At 36.0% G+C, this 17,558-nt stretch overlaps 1 protein-coding gene and 1 pseudogene across 1 annotated transcript in view; one reads left to right on the top strand and one right to left on the bottom strand.

Moving 5' to 3' along the window:
- UBE2E2 (ubiquitin conjugating enzyme E2 E2) overlaps positions 1 to 17,558 on the top strand; it is a 477,055-nt gene that overhangs the window by 94,823 nt on the left and 364,674 nt on the right. The gene's annotated exons all lie outside the window — the stretch shown is intronic.
- LOC143657512 (keratin, type II cytoskeletal 7 pseudogene) lies at positions 6,173 to 7,472 on the bottom strand (annotated as a pseudogene).

The following is a 17,558-nucleotide window of genomic DNA, read 5'->3' as shown; positions in this document are numbered from 1 at the left end:
TGTTTTTTTATTGTAGTAGTCTTTTGGCCTAATTGACTGTTTCCCTGTAACAATAAAATTGCAGTTCTGAAAGTTGGAAAAGAGGAGTAAATTGCCTGCTCTTTACTAGGCAATATCTTGTTTTTTTAAATCTATAAATTGTGTGTGTGTGTGTATATGCACACATTTTTTTGTTGAAGGGTTGATGGCTGACTAAAAATCTACCAAGGTATCATGATAACAAAAGTATTTGCTTCTGTGAATTATTATACAGCAATATAAGTGATGATGTGAGTTGTAGTAAATTATTCAGTAGTTCACGTCACAATTACTGTATAGTTTGTATATAACAGAGTTCTGAGGACTGCAGCTTACAAATAAAAGTTATCCATTTTGCTATGCTGTAAGCTATTTATATGAAAAAGAAATTGTGTCTTAACCACAGACATTAAAATTTGGTTTGCCAATAAACACAGATTTTCATAAACCATATAATTGATGTTCCCACAATTGAAAGAAACAAACCAAACCCTACAGCATTGTCTTGTCATTCCTTATAGAATACATTTCCTTTCTTTCTTTCTTTCTTTTTTTTTTGGGTGCATGGTCCAGAAATGGAATCTAGATCTCCCGCATGGAAGGCGGGCATTCTAACCACTGAACTACCTGTGTACCCTGTACCTTTACTTTTGTATCTGAATTTGTTAAGTAGCTTGTAAAGATACTGGTAAGATTCTAATAGGTAATATTTTCAGAATTTCATCTCTTAATAAAAATATTTTAGAAGCATTTATTGAATGTTCAACATGTGAAAATAATGAAATAAGTTCTGCAGGGGCATGTAGACATGACGTATTCCTTAAATAAATGAAAAATAAAACTAGGAGTAAACTATTTGGGGGGATGACTTCTAGAAATGAGAGAAGAAATGATGAAAAAACCTAACCAATTTGAGTTCATAAAATTACAAACTAAACTGCTTGAAAAAGTTTATGTGGCAGGGGAGGAAAAGATACTCCAAAGGGGGCAAATAACAAACTGGGAAAAATGTATTTGCAGTAAGTGAGACAGCCAAAGGATGACAAAGTAGTAATAGGTAGATGGGCATAGTACATAAATAGTGTTCACAAAAAGAGGAAAAATGGTTAGGAAACAAGCATATGGGAAATCTTCACCCTTACTAATAATCTAGGAAATGTGGTTTAAAACAAGAAGAAATCATACACAGTGCTGCTGAAACTACTGCTTTTACTGGAGGACTGTGAAAGATACAGCTGTAATTGGAAGCATGTTGGCACTGTGCTTCAGTAGCAACAGAAATGTTTGTTCATGATCTTTAATTCAATAATTCAACATAAGGGACTCAAGCCTTTGGAAAATAATTTAAAATATGGACTATTACCTGTAATAATGAAAATGTGGAAGTAAACAATATTATGTCTAGGGAAATGGCTAAATAAATTATGGCTAAACTGTCCATTAGACAGTAATGTATCCAATAAAAATAAATGGGCAAACTTTGTGGTAATCTGAAAAGATGCATATAAAAAGGAATAGGCTAACTTACATGTAATCTGTGAGTGTAAGTATAAAATATAAGTATGAAAATATATTTTATAATGCTCAAGTTAAGAGTAATTAGGTTATTGGTGATCTCCCTCTTTCTGGCCCTTCTAAAATGGTACTATATTAATTTTAAAATCTAGTTCTTGTTCTCAAGGAATTATAAATCTAATGGGATAGAACTACAATAAAAAGCAATATGCTGTTAACTAAAGCAACCATACTTTCTTAAGGGACAAATGCTCTGGGAAGAATCTTGAAATATATTTTTTACATTCTGGGTTTTTGAAAAGTTTTAAAAGTTAATGTTTCAAACCTTTTGTCTGATGCTCCTTTTATCTATGATATTGACAGATAAGTAAAAAATATGGATTAAAAATAAATAAATAATAGGGGATACAAATGTTAAAATAAATTGAGTAGATTGAAGTACTAGTGAACAATGAAAGGGACTGGTAAGGGGTATAGAAAAAAATAGGGGAAACAAAGGTTAAAATCTATTGAGTAGATGGAAATACTAGTGCTCAATGAGAGGGAGGGGTAAGGGGTATAGAATGTGTAGGTTTTTTTCTTTTTCTTTTTATTTCTTTTTCTGGAATGATGCAGCTGTTCTCGAAAATGATCATGATGATGAACATAATACTATGTGATGATACTGTGAGCCATTGATTGTACACCATACATGGAATGCTTGTATGTTAAGAATGTTCATGTTTGCATGTTGTTTTGGTTTAGCAATGCAAAATAAATTTTAAAAAGTTTAATGTTTCAAAATAAAATAAACTGTTTCTTTTATTAACATTTTGATTGTGGAAGCATATGTTTACCTTTTTTTTTTGCTATTACTACTACAAGATAACCAGCTTTGGCATTTAACTTCAGTAAATTTATAGAGTGCTTGGCATTTAACTTCAGTAAATTTATGGAGTGCTTGTAAATCTTTCAGGCATGTATCTGGGGGTAAGAGTGAATTAAGATGAATGATTCGATCCTTGCTCTAAGAAGGCTCTGTATTAGTTTGGAGACTCATTGTTTACACTCTCATACCAACCATACTTTCTTAAAAACTTTGATGTTTACATGAAAAATGACTTGGAAACATGGTGGAGAGAGGTACATTTGACTAAGGAATGCTGAGAAGACTTTACAGAAATCATGAAAAGTTACTGAGCCATGAAGGATGATAAAAGATCATGAAATACGTAGTGTTTTTTGAGGACAGCAAGAAGATATATGAAGTAAAAGCTAGAATAAACACAGTATAGGGAATAGCATTAGAAATGGCATAGGGATTTATATATATTTAAAGTCCATTTAGGGAAGATCAGGTTTCCCTGTGTATGAGGAGATGTAGGTAGGGGTTTGTAGGGTAATGATAAAAGAGTTAATAGTCGGTGTTTGAGAAACAGTTTTGTGCTGTTTATGCAAGTAACTAGAGATACAGAGATGATGAAGGGGAACATGTAGTCCATCTGGGGATCAGTAACTAACTAAAATCCAGTTTATTGGGTTAAATTTATGTGTTGAGGTTTATCTGACTTTATTAAAATACATATCTGCAAAATTCTGATTCTAGACATTGTGGTGTCCTAAAGGAAATCATAAGACATTGTGAAATTACACAGAGGGGTGTTGGATTTCGACTGGGCCAGTAGGACGTGGGAAGGAGTGACAAGAAGGACCTTCTGTAGGAAGTCATATATGAGCTGGGTTTTGATGGATAAGTAGAAATAAAAGAAGAAAGAATGTGATTGAGAAAGAGCAAGCTGGAAAGGTAGGATTGTAGCCATACAGTTATCAAAATAGTTATATAATCTTAAAGGGATTTGGGAGTTTTGTTTCTTTAAGGTGTAGTTTCCTTCCTTATGCTTGATTACATGTTTAAAAGAAATGTGGTAATAAAAAGGCAAAGCTAGTGCTGAGTAAATGTTTTATACGCTCTTATAACCTGGTTGCCTTCAATATATTTTATTCAAAAACAATTTGTTTTAAGACAGAAGAGGACAATTTAAAGTGTATAACTTTTACTTAACTATAAATAGCACAATTTAAAAGAGAGGTAAAAGGTAGAGGTTTACTGTTAATAATTTGCTGTGTGAACAGAGAGCAAAAATTAGGAATTTAGTGAAGCAGCTAAAGTGAATTGAGAGAATAGTTATAGAAAAAATTCAAGTAGAGAGAAGGGGGCATTTCTAGATAATTGATGCTGATCTGGGTGGGAAGTGAAAATTGTAGTAAATAGGTTTAAGCTTTCTCCTTTTTTCTATTTTACAAAATTATTAGTCTCTGAACATTTTGCTTTTTGACATCTATGATGCATTTGTCTTGATATACTGTAGATTAACTTCTTTAATCTAAAAACCATTTGAATGTTGGATAAATTTCTCTGTAGCTCAGAACAACATACTCTTAAGAGAGCAGCTTCTTAGAGAATTTATTAGTAAACATGCTTTCCCAAACCAGCTTTTCTTATTTCTTTAGTGTGTTTTGTTTTTATTGGAGAACTGGTAGGTTTACAGAAAAATCATGTTAAATACAGAGTTCCCATATACCACCATATTATTAACACCTTGCATAGTGTCATTCATTTGTTGCAATTGATGAAAAAAGATCATTTTTATAATTGTGCCGTTGACTGTAGTCCATGATTTACTTTAGGGTTCACTGTGTTGTACAGTCCTGTGGATTTAAAAAAAAATTATTTCAGTAACATGTATATAACCTAAAATTTCCCTTTAGCTCCATTCCAGTATATATTTCAGTGCTGCTGCTGTCACCACGATGCATTATCAAAACTTTACCATCATCCCACATAGAAACTCTGTAAAATTTAAGTATTAATTTCCCATTCCCTACCCTCACCCCAGCCCCTGGTAACCTGTATTCTAGTTTCTGACTCTATGAAATTGCCTATTCTGTTTATTTCATATCATTGAGATTATATGGCATTTGTCCTTTTTGTATGGCTTATTTCACTCAACGTGTTGACTTCAAGGTTCGTCCATGTTGTCCCATGTTTCAGAACTTCATTACTCTTTGTGGATGAATAATATTCTATTGTGCATTGTTCTAGTTTGCTAGCTGCCAGAATGCAACACACCAGAGACGGATTGGCTTTTAATAAAAGGGGATTTATTCTGCTGGTTCTTCAGAGGAAAGGCAGCTAACTTTCCACTGAGGTTCTTTCTTACGTGGAAGGCACAGGATGGTCTCTGCTGGTCTTCTTTCCAGGTTCCCCGGGGTGACTTCTTTCTGCATCTCCAAAGGCCTGGGCTGAGCTGCAAGTGCTGAGATAAGGAATGCTGAGCTGCTTCGGCTGTGCTACATTGCGTTCTCTCATTTAAGCACCAGCCAATTAAGTCAAACGTCACTCATTACAGCAGACACTCCTCCTAGCCGACTGCAGATGTAATTGGCAACAGATGAGGTTCACGTACCATTGGTTTATGTCCGCAGCAACAAGATTAGGTATGCTCACCTGGCCAAGTTGACAACTGAATCTAACTAACATATGCATATATAACACATCTTGTTTATCTGTTTATCAGTTGATGGACACTTGGACTTTTTCCATCTTCTGGCAGTTATAAATAATCCTGCTGTGAATATCAGTGTGCCAGTATCTGTTCAGGTCACTGCTTTCAATTCTTTGCGTATATACTAGTATTGGGATTGCTAATTTATATGGTAATTCTAAATTTGACTTTCTGAGGCACTGCCTAACTGTCTTCTACAGTGACTGCACCGTTTTATATTCCCGCCAGCAGTGAGGGATATTCCTATCCCTATTTCTCTACATCCTGTCCAACACTTACAATTTTCTGTTCTTCTTCTTTTTTTTTTTAATACTGCCCGTTTTGGTCGGTGTGTAATGGTATCTTTGTGGTTTTGATTTGTATTTTTCTGATGGTTAATGTTGTTGAGCGTCTTTTTCACGTGCTTTTTGGCCTGTGTTTTCTTTGGAGAATATCTTTTCAAGCCTTTTACCCATTTTTAGATTGGATTGTCTTTTTGTTGTTGAATTGTAGGATTTCTTTATATATTCTGGATATTAAACCCTTATTGGATATGCTGTTTTCAAGTGTTTTCTCCCATTGTCTAGAGTATCCTTTTACTTTCTTCAGAAGGTCCTGTGATGCACAAAAGTTTTAATTTTGGTGAGGTCCCATTTGTCTATTTTTCTTTTGGTGTTTGTGCTTTGGGTATAAAGTCTTAAGAATCCATTGCCCCACACATGGTACAGAATATGCTCCCTTTTATATTTTCTTCTAGGGTTTTATAGTTTTATAGAGTTATTTTAAGGATACATATATGTTCAGTGTGTTATGGAAAAGATTTCACTGAAATTAATTGGATTTTGTTTGTAGTCTCATTTATCTAATTGAAATGATAATTGTTTATCTTAGCTATATTTATTTGTACATCTAAGCAAAATATTGACCCCATCTTATAGCGATTGCTCGGGGACTTACAGAACTAGTTTCTCTCTCTGTGTGTCTCTCTCTCTGAGGCTGCTTTATTGGAGGCCATAATGATGTCACTTTTCAGACTGTTTGCAGCCTTGGGACCAGGGAGGAGCATCCTCCTGTGTCTGGGGGAAGAAGGATAGAGGTCTCCCCATACCTGGAGCTCAGTTGTGGTCGCTCCTGTGGGTAGTAGATGTGGTTCTGATGGAATAGGTCTTGAGGGCCCTGGGGCCCCTGCTGCTGGAGAAACTTAAAGGCATTGCTGCTCATGATTCCCCTGAAGATGAGTTCACCACCACCACCGCCAGCAGAAATCACTGTGATATTCATGGCTCCCACCCCATCTCCAGCCAACCAGGTCTCCTCGCTCTATAGCAGCTTGAGGTAGGTGATGATTTCTATATCTAGGACCAGCTAAGCCTAGGAAGTGACATTTATCAGTTCCCGGTATTCAAGCAGCTACCATATCTTGTCCTGTTTTGTAGCTGCTGCTGGTTCTTGAGGTTATAAATCTTGGCCTCCTTCCTCTGGATGATCTGGTTCATCTCCGCAATCTCATTCCACGTGTTTGGAAGGTCATCCCCGTGTTTCCCTGCTTGGGCCTGAAGGGTCTCAGACTTTGTCTGGTACCAGGCCTTGGCCCGGCTGAGGTTGGTGATGTCCTCATACTGGGCCTTGATCTTGGCGATAATGTCATCCAGGTCCAGGGAGCATCTGTTGTCCATGGAGAGGACCATGGATATGTCAGAGATCTGGTCTGGCAGCTCTGTCAACTGTGTCTCAAAGTCTTAAGGATGTTGATTTTCTCAAGCAGGGCATCCACCTTGGCCTCCAACTCCACCTTGTTCACATAGGCAGTGCCCCCATCCTTCTTCAGCACCACAGACTCATTTTCAGCAGCTGCACGATGGTTGATTTTATCTTCAAACTTATCCTTGAAGTTGTCCACCACATCCAGCATGGTCTGCAGCTGCAGGGTCTAGGTGACCCCCATCCCCCTGCACTGTGTTCAGCTGCTGCCGCAGGCGAGAGATCTTGGCCTCAAAGATACTCGGCATGCAGCTGCTCTTGGTTGACTTCTGCTTCTGCAGCAGAGCCCACTTGGTCTGCAGCAGCTTTTTCTACTGTTCCAGGAACTGCATCTTGTTGATGAAGGAAGAGAACTTGTTGTTGAGGGTCTTGATTTGCTTGTGCTCCTCCTGGCTCAACTGCTAGATGGAAGGGTCGATGTCTACCTACACTGGGGCCAGCAGGCTCTGATTGAATGTCACCTCACAGATGCCATTGCCCTGGGTCCTAATAGGCTAAGTGCATGGCCAAGTGCAGCTGTGAGGCACCTAGGCTGTGGAAGTCGCTGCTGCCAAAGCTCATAGGGTGCACCACACTCATTTGCCCCTGGGTGCTGCATCCCGGGAAGGAGGTAGACCACGATCTGAGGACCCGGGAGCTGAAATGGATGAACATAATAGCTGAACCTAGCTGTGTGCGAGGAGCCTGTCTGTGCTGGTTTGAAAGGATGTGTGTCTCCTAGAAAAGCCATGTTTTAATCAAAATCCCATTTCGTAAAGGAAGAATAATCCCTATTAAATACTGTATGTTTGAAACTGTAATCAGATTATCTCCCTGGAGATGTGATTTAATCAAGAGTGGTTGTTAAGCTGGATTAGGTGACGACATGTCTCCACCCGTTCGGGTGGGTCTTGATGAGTTTCTGGAGCCCTATAAAAGAGGAAACATTTTGGAGATTCAAGGAGATTCAGAGAGAGCAGAGAATGCTGCAGCACCATGAAGCAGAGAGTCCGTCAGCCAGCACTTTGGAGATGAAGAAGGAAAATGCCTCCCAGGAAACTTCATGAAACAGGAAACCAGGAGAGAAAGCTAGCAGATAATGCCGTGCCCACCATGTGCCCTTCCAGCCAAGGGAGAAACTGTGATTGAGTTCGTCATGTGCCTTCTCGGATGAGAGAGAGACCCTGAACTTCACTGGGCTTCTTGAACCAGAATATCTTTCCCTGGATACCTTTGATTGGACGTTTCTATAGAATTGCTTTAATTGAGACATCTTCTCAGCCTTAGAACTGTAAACTAGCAATTTATTAAATTCCCCTTTTAAAAGCCATTCCGTTTCTGGTATATTGCATTCCAGCAGCTAGCAAACTGGAGCACTGTCCTTTATTTTAAAGGCTATTCCATAACTTTCTTTCTCCTTCTCTCTCTCTCTCTCTTGCTAGCACTGCCACTCTCTCACTTTGTAAGATTTTTTATTAGTTATATAAACTAATGAAAGTTTTGCATTTTAACCTTTAATAAAAAATATAGATTAATTCAAACCATTTTCCCGAATAGTATGTTAATCAAGAACATTTTAATTCTTTCTTTCTTTCTTTTTTCTTTTTTTTGCATTCTTTATTTTAATTTGTAATTATGAATTTTAAAAAGTGTGAAAAATATTTGTTGAGCTTATGTCAGTTCCTTTCAAAGCAATTAATAAAGTCCCTTTGAAATTTCTAGGATATTTAAATTCTTTGTAATTAATGATGCTAAATTAGATATATAGTATGGCTGCATTTAAGTCCTTTCTACATTTTAATGAACTGCATTAGATATTGCTTTGATTTTAATTGTTCACTCTGAAGATTTATCTACTTACATCTAATGCACACATAAATACCTGCACATGTATGCTATAATGTTCTGCTTATTACTCTATGCTTCTGTTTTTATTCCCAGAGGTTGCTAGGATGATACCTGGTTTAGCTTGAGTAATATTCAGTCTGTTTCAGTACTTCTTACTCACCAGTATGTTTTAATGGAACACCAGGCACTTAAAAAGATTAGAAACCTATTTATTTGTGTGTTGTGAACCAAGAAGGATGGGACACCAATTTATTCATTTCTCCATTTTACCACCTCAGGTCTTAGGGATATGATGTTTTTTATGGAACATGTATTCCTTTCCTTTGGGATGGTTGTGGTTTATTGAAGAAGCTGTGTTAATGGCTCCTGAACCATGGCTTCTCTCAGATGCCCATTGTACGGGAGAGGCAGAGCCAGAAACAGTAAGACTAGGACCCTAGATTGTCATCTAAATGAAATGGATGTAATGACAGCCACAGCACATGGCACAGGCTAAGTTTTTCTTGTGATCTTCCCTGACCCAACTTCTCTCCATCAGGCCAGGACCAGCTGTTCTTTGGTCCCTTGCCTCTAAGGCTATTACCTCAAATCAAGAGCTGCGTTTTTACTTTTACATTTCTAAGGGTCAAAGTCAGCAGGCGGAGGGGTTGGGGTATGATTACTGTTACCTCTGCTGTCTTATCTTTCTTAAGGGAAGACATGCTTTAAATACTAGGGCTTTCTTTGAGCTGTTTACTTTTTTTTTTCATGTTACATTTGAAGTTAAAATATACCCAAATTCTAGTCCTACATGTCGTCATAACTTTTATTTCTTCTTATTGGGATAAAATAACAGTTTTTAGTGAAAAAAATTGTAGTATACATACTGACATTTGTTTTACCTTCTTCATTCTCCAGGATTATAAAATAATTAGGATTTTAAGAAATCTCTTATCAGTGGTGTAATTCCTCATGTTCTGTATTTTTTTTTCTTTTCTTCATTTAGATCTGCCTTTTTCATCTGTTCAGCAACTACTGTTAAGGAAAATTCTCTTCTTAGGAGAGATAAGTATTAGAAATGGGTTTGAAAAGAGAGGACTAATGAGATAAGATGACTACATTAATCACGTGATTGCTCTATAAAGTATGAATTAATTTTACTGATAATGGAGGGTAAAGCTAACAACAGAGATGGGATTGGAACTCCGGCAGAATGGGATGGCAACTGCATGTGCAAGATTAGAGCACCTGATTGAGCATACTCATGATACAACCAAGAATTTAAATTTGGTTAGAAAGGCAAGACTGAGAACTTTAGCCAAACAGTAGATGCCCCACAAGGGGACCAAAGATGGTTACTAGTAGATGTTTTTAATAGGACAAAAAGCAAGATGAAACCAACAGTTGAAAGTAGAATGATACGAGAGAGTGAGCCATTATATTGGAAATGACTTGGATGTAAGTGAAGTCAGGAGTAAAGAAAAACAACTTAAACATTTGTCTCTCAATTTTAATATGGTCTATTGGAAAAAACTCACCTATAAGGTACTGAGCTTGATTGGACTACTTTCAAATAATTTGCCTTTCTGTATCAGTTTCATTAATGACAACAGTAGAATGAGCTGTCTACCAAAATTTGGATGATTATGTTGATGCTAGTAAATGTTTATTTTGGTGTAGTGATCTTATAAAAATGGATCTCTAAGAAAGGAAAAGTGTTTTTGATAATGTTGTGACCTGCATGGAGTAAAACTTTTACTGAAACAGCAGAAAATCCTTGTGGTTTATTCTTTTAAGGTGATCATTTTTTATATAGGTGAAATCTTTTATTAAATGAAATTGAGGGTGAAAAAGGAGTCTCAGAAAGTCACTTTAGGTTCTGGAAAATTTGTGGAACAAGGTCATGAATGTTACCAATCAGCACCTCTGAGATTTCTTGTGTTACTATAGAAGAGCCACTAAAGGTCTTCCCCCCTACCCCCTTCCCTTAAAATAATTAGAGCAGCCTCTGTTCCACATCCATTGGAACCCCCCAAATCACCGTCTTCTTCCTTGGTGGTCCTTGTAACTGTGTATGTGTATGCACACTCACATGCTCACATGCACATGAGCATGGTGTTATCCTTTGGGGTAATTCTGTTCTTTTATTTTTCCTGCTCATTTTTAAAATGTCATTTAAATTATCCCTTAGCAGTGGTTTTATAAGAGATTAGTTTTTTTCTTCTTTTTTCTAAATATTTAGGGGAAAAATTGCATTGTGTCACTGTATTGTTTCTTCTCATTAAAAAAATAGTATTTTTAAAAATTACTTTATTCAAATATTGTAATTTTTTTCAGAGTAGAATGTAGGAACCAACATATATATTGCATATGTATATTTAACATGTAGAAAAATTATCTTACATCATATTGTATCCTGTAGGAATTATTTAGGCAATAGTATGTTTAAAGAGATTGGTAGAGCTGCAGTTCTGCAAATGAAAAATTTCTGTCATAAATTTGATTGTGAAAGGGCTCTAGAGAGTTTTCCCAATTTAGAATTAAAAGTGAAGTTTGTTAATTTTACTTACTTCTCTGTTTTAGAGTGTCCACAGGAACTGTGGGACTGAAAATATGTCATCAATAGAGTGAAAAACCCAATTTAACTTTATTAAACATTTCCGTGTCAACTAACTTTAGTATGACCTGTTGAAGAAAGTCGCCTTAATGTACTGTTTTTATTGTTGGCTTCCCCCACCTTTATTAGACAAGTTGTGGGTTTATAGAACAATTATGCATGAAATCCAGGATTCCTATATACCACCCCACCACCAACATCTTGCATTGATATGGGACATTTGTTATAATTAATTGATGATAGCATATTTTTATAATTGTACTATTCATTGAAGTCTATCGTTTAACTTAGAATTCGTTTGTCTCCTGCAGCCCTGAGGAAGTACTGTGTCTTTAAATTTCCATCACCTCCACCCCTGTCCTGGGAGGGTTGAAACAATGGCTGGTGCTGCCTTTGTCCTGGAAAGGTAGAAATAATTACTGCTCTCAGATCTGGGACTCAGTGATACAGATTCCTTAATCAAGAGCTATGATCAGTGATCAGCTATATGCACTCCTGTTCTTGGGGAAGAGGGTTTTTATGTCCATATCTGTCATCAGCAGCTTCCCAGGAACTGGACCATGCAGTAGCCTGCTGCACAAGAGAGGCAGGTAGTCACCACACAGAGAGAACAATTCACTGTTCTTTACTGTAATTTATCAGCCTCTTCTTTCCACTCTTCCTTGGATGCTGTGCAATGTTATTCTGGACTCTGGAGTTTCAAAATAGTTTCAGACAGATCCTGCCTGTTTAGTAGTTGTTTTGATGGAAGGACTGAGTCCTGGAGCTCCATACCCTGCTGTATTCCTGGAAGTCCTCTCTGAATTGACTGTTTTTTTTGTTTGTTTGTTTGTTTTTGGCTGGTTTTAAATGTACTGTTTTGGAATAGGCTGCTTGCATGGAATTCTCTTTTCTCACAAAAACAAATATCTTTCTTAAAAAATTAAAATGTTTTTCTTTTGTGTGATTTATATATCTTAGAGTTAAATCTTTCCTTCCTGGTTTATTTTATATTTATCACAGTGGAGATCTAGACCTGTGTGTAGTGTTGGTTTAAAAATTTTGATTTCTGTATCTTTGAAAGCATCTGATTTACAAAGGAGATTCCTAAGATACGTAATCCTTTTGTTTGATGAGTTGTTAAGTGTGATAAGCATGATGGATACATTAAACAATTTGAAAAGAGTATTACCTAATCTGTTTATTACATGTGTTCACAATTTATAATTCTTTTTTAGAATTGGAAATCAGGACTAAATCAACTTGTTCCCAGTTGTACTTGTATTATTTTCAGTCTGCCAAGAATATTTCAAAGAATAGTTTTTATTAAAATAATATGTGGAGAAACTCCAGAAAACATAAAATATATATGAAAATGATATAGTTTTTAACTAACTATGTGTAAAATTGTACCTTTTTAAAAAAAAAAATCAACGATATTTTACCTGTGTAAATCCATATAATGGAACTCAGTATTTGTTATTTAGTAAATAATGTAAAGGTATTGGTAGAACCCTTTAAAAATCTCTGGAATTTTGTTTGGATGTTCTTTTCAAGTATGTTATTCTACATTAGAAATGCTTTATAGTTTGGAAGAGATTGGTTGTAGAAAAAGTTTTTATCATTGTAGAAGTTAAAACGAACCACTAAGATGGACATGATATGTAAACTTTATTGTGCTTTCAAATTTTTTTTTATCTTTTCTTTTTATTAATTAACGGAAAAAAAGAAATTAACCCAACATTTAGAAATCATACCATTCTACATATGCAATCAGTAATTCTTAACATCATCACATAGGTGCATGATCATCGTTTCTTAGTACATTTGCATCGGTTTAGAAGAACTAGCAACACAACAGAAAAAGATATAGAATGTTAATATAGAGAAAAAAATAAAAGTAATAATAATAGTAAAAAAAAAAAAAACCTATAGCTCAGGTGCAGCTTCATTCAGTGTTTTAACATGATTACTTTACAATTAGGTATTATTCTGCTGTCCATTTTTGAGTTTTTGTATCTAGTCCTGTTGCACAGTCTGTATCCCTTCAGCTCCAATCACCCATTATCTTATCCTGTTTCTAACTCCTGCTGGACTCTGTTACCAATGACATATTCCACGTTTATTCTCGAATGTCGGTTCACATCAGTGGAACCATACAGTATTTGTCCTTTAGTTTTTGGTTAGACTCACTCAGCATAATGTTCTCTAGGTCCATCCATGTTATTACATGCTTCATAAGTTTATCCTGTCTTAAAGCTGCATAATATTCCATCGTATGTATATACCACAGTTTGTTTAGCCACTCTTCTGTTGATGGACATTTTGGCTGTTTCCATCTCTTTGCAATTGTAAATAACGCTGCTATAAACATTGGTCTGCAAATGTCCGTTTGTGTCTTTGCCCTTAAGTCCTTTGAGTAGATTCCCAGCAATGGTATTGCTGGGTCATATGGCAATTCTATATTCAGCTTTTTGAGGAATTGCCAAACTGTCTTCCACAGTGGTTGCACCATTTGACATTCCCACCAACAGTGGATAAGTGTGCCTCTTTCTCCGCATCCTCTCCAGCACTTGTCATTTTCTGTTTTGTTGATAATGGCCATTCTGGTGGATGTGAGATGATATCTCATTGTGGTTTTGATTTGCATTTCTCTAATGGCCAAGGACATTGAGCATCTCTTCATGTGCCTTTTGGCCATTTGTGTTTCCTCTTCTGAGAGGTGTCTGTTCAAGTCTTTTTCCCATTTTGTAATTGGGTTGGCTGTCTTTTTGTTGTTGTTGAGTTGAACAATCTCTTTATAAATTCTGGATACTAGACCTTTATCTGATATATCATTTCCAAATATTGTCTCCCATTGTGTAGGCTGTCTTTCTACTTTCTTGATGAAGTTCTTTGATGCACAAAAGTGTTTAATTTTGAGGAGCTCCCATTTATTTATTTCCTTCTTCAGTGCTCTTGCTTTAGGTTTAAGGTCCATAAAACTGCCTCCAATTGTAAGTTTCATAAGATATCTCCCTACATTTTCCTCTGTTTTATGGTCTTAGACCTAATGTTTAGATCTTTGATCCATTTTGAGTTAACTTTTGTATAGGGTTATGAGATATGGGTCTTCTTTCATTCTTTTGCATATGGATATCCAGTTCTCTAGGCACCATTTATTGAAGAGACTGTTCTGTCCCAGGTGAGTTATCTTGACTGCCTTATCAAAAATCAAATGTCCATAGATGAGAGGGTCTATATCTGAGCACTCTGTTCGATTCCATTGGTCAATATATCTATCTTTATGCCAATACCATGCTGTTTTGACCACTGTGGCTTCATAATATGCCTTAAAGTCCGGCAGCACGAAACCTCCAGCTTCGTTTTTTTTCCTCAAGATGTTTTTAGCAATTTGGGGCACTCTGCCCTTCCAGATAAATTTGCTTATTGGTTTTTCTATTTCTGAAAAATAGGTTGCTGGGATTTTGATTGGTATTGCGTTGAATCTGTAAATCAATTTAGGTAGAATTGACATCTTAACTATGTTTAGTCTTCCAATCCATGAACATGGTACTTCCATCTATTTAGGGCACTTCCATCTATTTAGGTCTTCTGTGATTTCTTTTAACAGTTTCTTGTAGTTTTCTTTGTGTAAGTCTGTTGTCTCTTTAGTTAAATTTATTCCTAAGTATTTTATTCTTTTAGTTGCAATTGTAAATGGAATTCGTTTCTTGATTTCCCCCTCAGCTTGTTCATTGCTAGTGTATAGGAACACTACAGATTTTTGAATGTTGATCTTGTAACCTGCTACTTTGCTGTACTCATTTATTAGCTCTAGTAGTTTTGTTATGGATTTTTCCGGGTTTTCGACGTATAGTATCATATCGTCTGCAAACAGTGATAGTTTTACTTCTTCCTTTCCAATTTGGATGCCTTGTATTTCTTTTTCTTGTCTAATTGCTCTGGCTAGAACCTCCAACACGATGTTGAATAATAGTGGTGATAATGGACATCCTTGTCTTGTTCCTGATCTTAGGGGGAAAGTTTTCAATTTTTCCCCATTGAGGATGATATTAGCTGTGGGTTTTTCATATATTCCCTCTATCATTTTAAGGAAGTTCCCTTGTATTCCTATCTTTTGAAGTGTTATCAACAGGAAAGGATGTTGAATCTTGTCAAATGCCTTCTCTGCATCAATTGAGATGATCATGTGATTTTTCTGCTTTGATTTGTTGATATGGTGTATTACATTAATTGATTTTCTTATGTTGAACCATCCTTGCATACCTGGGATGAATCCTACTTGGTCATGATGTATAATTCTTTTAATGTGTTGTTGGATACTATTTGCTAGAATTTTATTGAGGATTTTTGCATCTATATTCATTAGAGAGATTGGTCTGTAGTTTTCTTTTTTTGTAATATCTTTGCCTGGTTTTGGTATGAGGGTGATGTTGGCTTCATAGAATGAATTAGGTAGTTTTCCCTCCACTTCGATTTTTTTGAAGAGTTTGAGGAGAGTTGGTACTAATTCTTTCTGGAATGTTCAATAAAATTCACATGTGAAGCCGTCTGGTCCTGGACTTTTCTTCTTAGGAAGCTTTTGAATGACTGATTCAATTTCTTTACTTGTGATTGGTTTGTTGAGGTCATCTATTTCTTCTTGAGTCAAAGTTGGTTGTTCATGTCTTTCCAGGAACCCGTCCATTTCGTCTGAATTGTTGTATTTATTAGCGTAAAGTTGTTCATAGTATCCTGTTATTACCTTCTTTATTTCTGTGAGGTCAGTAGTTATGTCTCCTCTTCCATTTCTGATCTTATTTATTTGCATCCTCTCTCTTCTTCTTTTTGTCAATCTTGCTAAGGGCCCATCAATCTTATTGATTTTCTCATAGAACCAACTTCTGGTCTTATTGATTTTCTCTATTGTTTTCATGTTTTCAATTTCATTTATTTCTGCTCTAATCTTTGTTATTTCTTTCCTTTTGCTTGCTTTGGGATTAGTTTGCTGTTCTTTCTCCAGTTCTTCCAAGTGGACAGTTAATTCCTGTATTTTTACCTTTTCTTCTTTTCTGATATAGGCATTTAGGGCAGTAAATTTCCCTCTTAGCACTGCCTTTGCTGTGTCCCATAAGTTTTGATATGTTGTGTTTTCATTTTCATTCGCCTCGAGGTATTTACCAATTTCTTTTGCAATTTCTTCTTTGACCCACTCGTTGTTTAAGAGTGTGTTGTTGAGCCTCCACGTACTTGTGAATTTTCTGGCACTCCGCCTATTATTGATTTCCAACTTCCATTTCAAAAGGTGTATCCTGCTGTTGTTGGATGTAATGTCCTATAAATGTCTGTTAAGTCTAGCTCATTTATAGTAATATTCAGATCCTCTATTTCTTTATTGATCCTCTGTCTAGATGTTCTGTCCATTGATCAGAGTGGTGAATTGAAGTCTCCAACTATTATGGTAGATGAGTCTATTTCCCTTTTCAGTGTTTGCAGTGTATTCCTCACGTATTTTGGGGCATTCTGGTTCGGTGCGTAAATATTTATGATTGTTATGTCTTCTTGTTTAATTGTTCCTTTTATTAGTAGATAGTGTCCTTCTTTGTCTCTTTTAACTGTTTTACATTTGAAGTCTAATTTGTTGGATATTAATATAGCCACTCCTGCTCTTTTATGGTTGTTATTTGCATGAAATATCTTTTCCCAACCTTTCACTTTCAACCTATGTTTATCTTTGGGTCTAAGATGTGTTTCCTGTAGACAGCATATAGAAGGATCCTGTTTTTTAAATCCATTCTGCCATTCTATGTCTTTTGATTGGGGAATTCAGTCCATTAACATTTAGTGTTATTACTGTTTGGATAATATTTTCCTCTAACATTTTGCCTTTTGTATTATATATATATCATATCTGACTTTCCTTCTTTCTACACTCTTCTCCATGTCTCTCTCTTCTGTCTTTTTGTATCTGACTCTAGTGTTCCCTTTAGTATTTCTTGCAGAGCTGGTCTCTTAGTCACAAATTCTCTCAGTGACTTTTTGTCTGTAAATGTTTTAATTTCTCCCTCATTTTTGAAGGACAATTTTGCTGGATATAGGAGTCTTGGTTGGCAGTTTTTCTCTTTTAGTAACTTAAATATATCATTCCACTGTCTTCTAGCTTCCATGGTTTCTGCTGAGAAATCTACACATAGTCTTATTGGGTTTCCCTTGTATGTGATGGATTGTTTTTCTCTTGCTGCTTTCAAGATCCTCTCTTTCTCTTTGACCTCTGACATTCTAACTAGTAAGTGTCTTGGGGAACGCCTATTTGTGTCTAATCTCTTTGGGGTGCGCTGCACTTCTTGGATTTGTAA

Source organism: Tamandua tetradactyla, chromosome 15, assembly GCF_023851605.1.
Source record: "Tamandua tetradactyla isolate mTamTet1 chromosome 15, mTamTet1.pri, whole genome shotgun sequence".
Classification (NCBI taxonomy): domain Eukaryota; kingdom Metazoa; phylum Chordata; class Mammalia; order Pilosa; family Myrmecophagidae; genus Tamandua; species Tamandua tetradactyla.
This window is presented reverse-complemented; position numbering and strand designations above follow the sequence as displayed.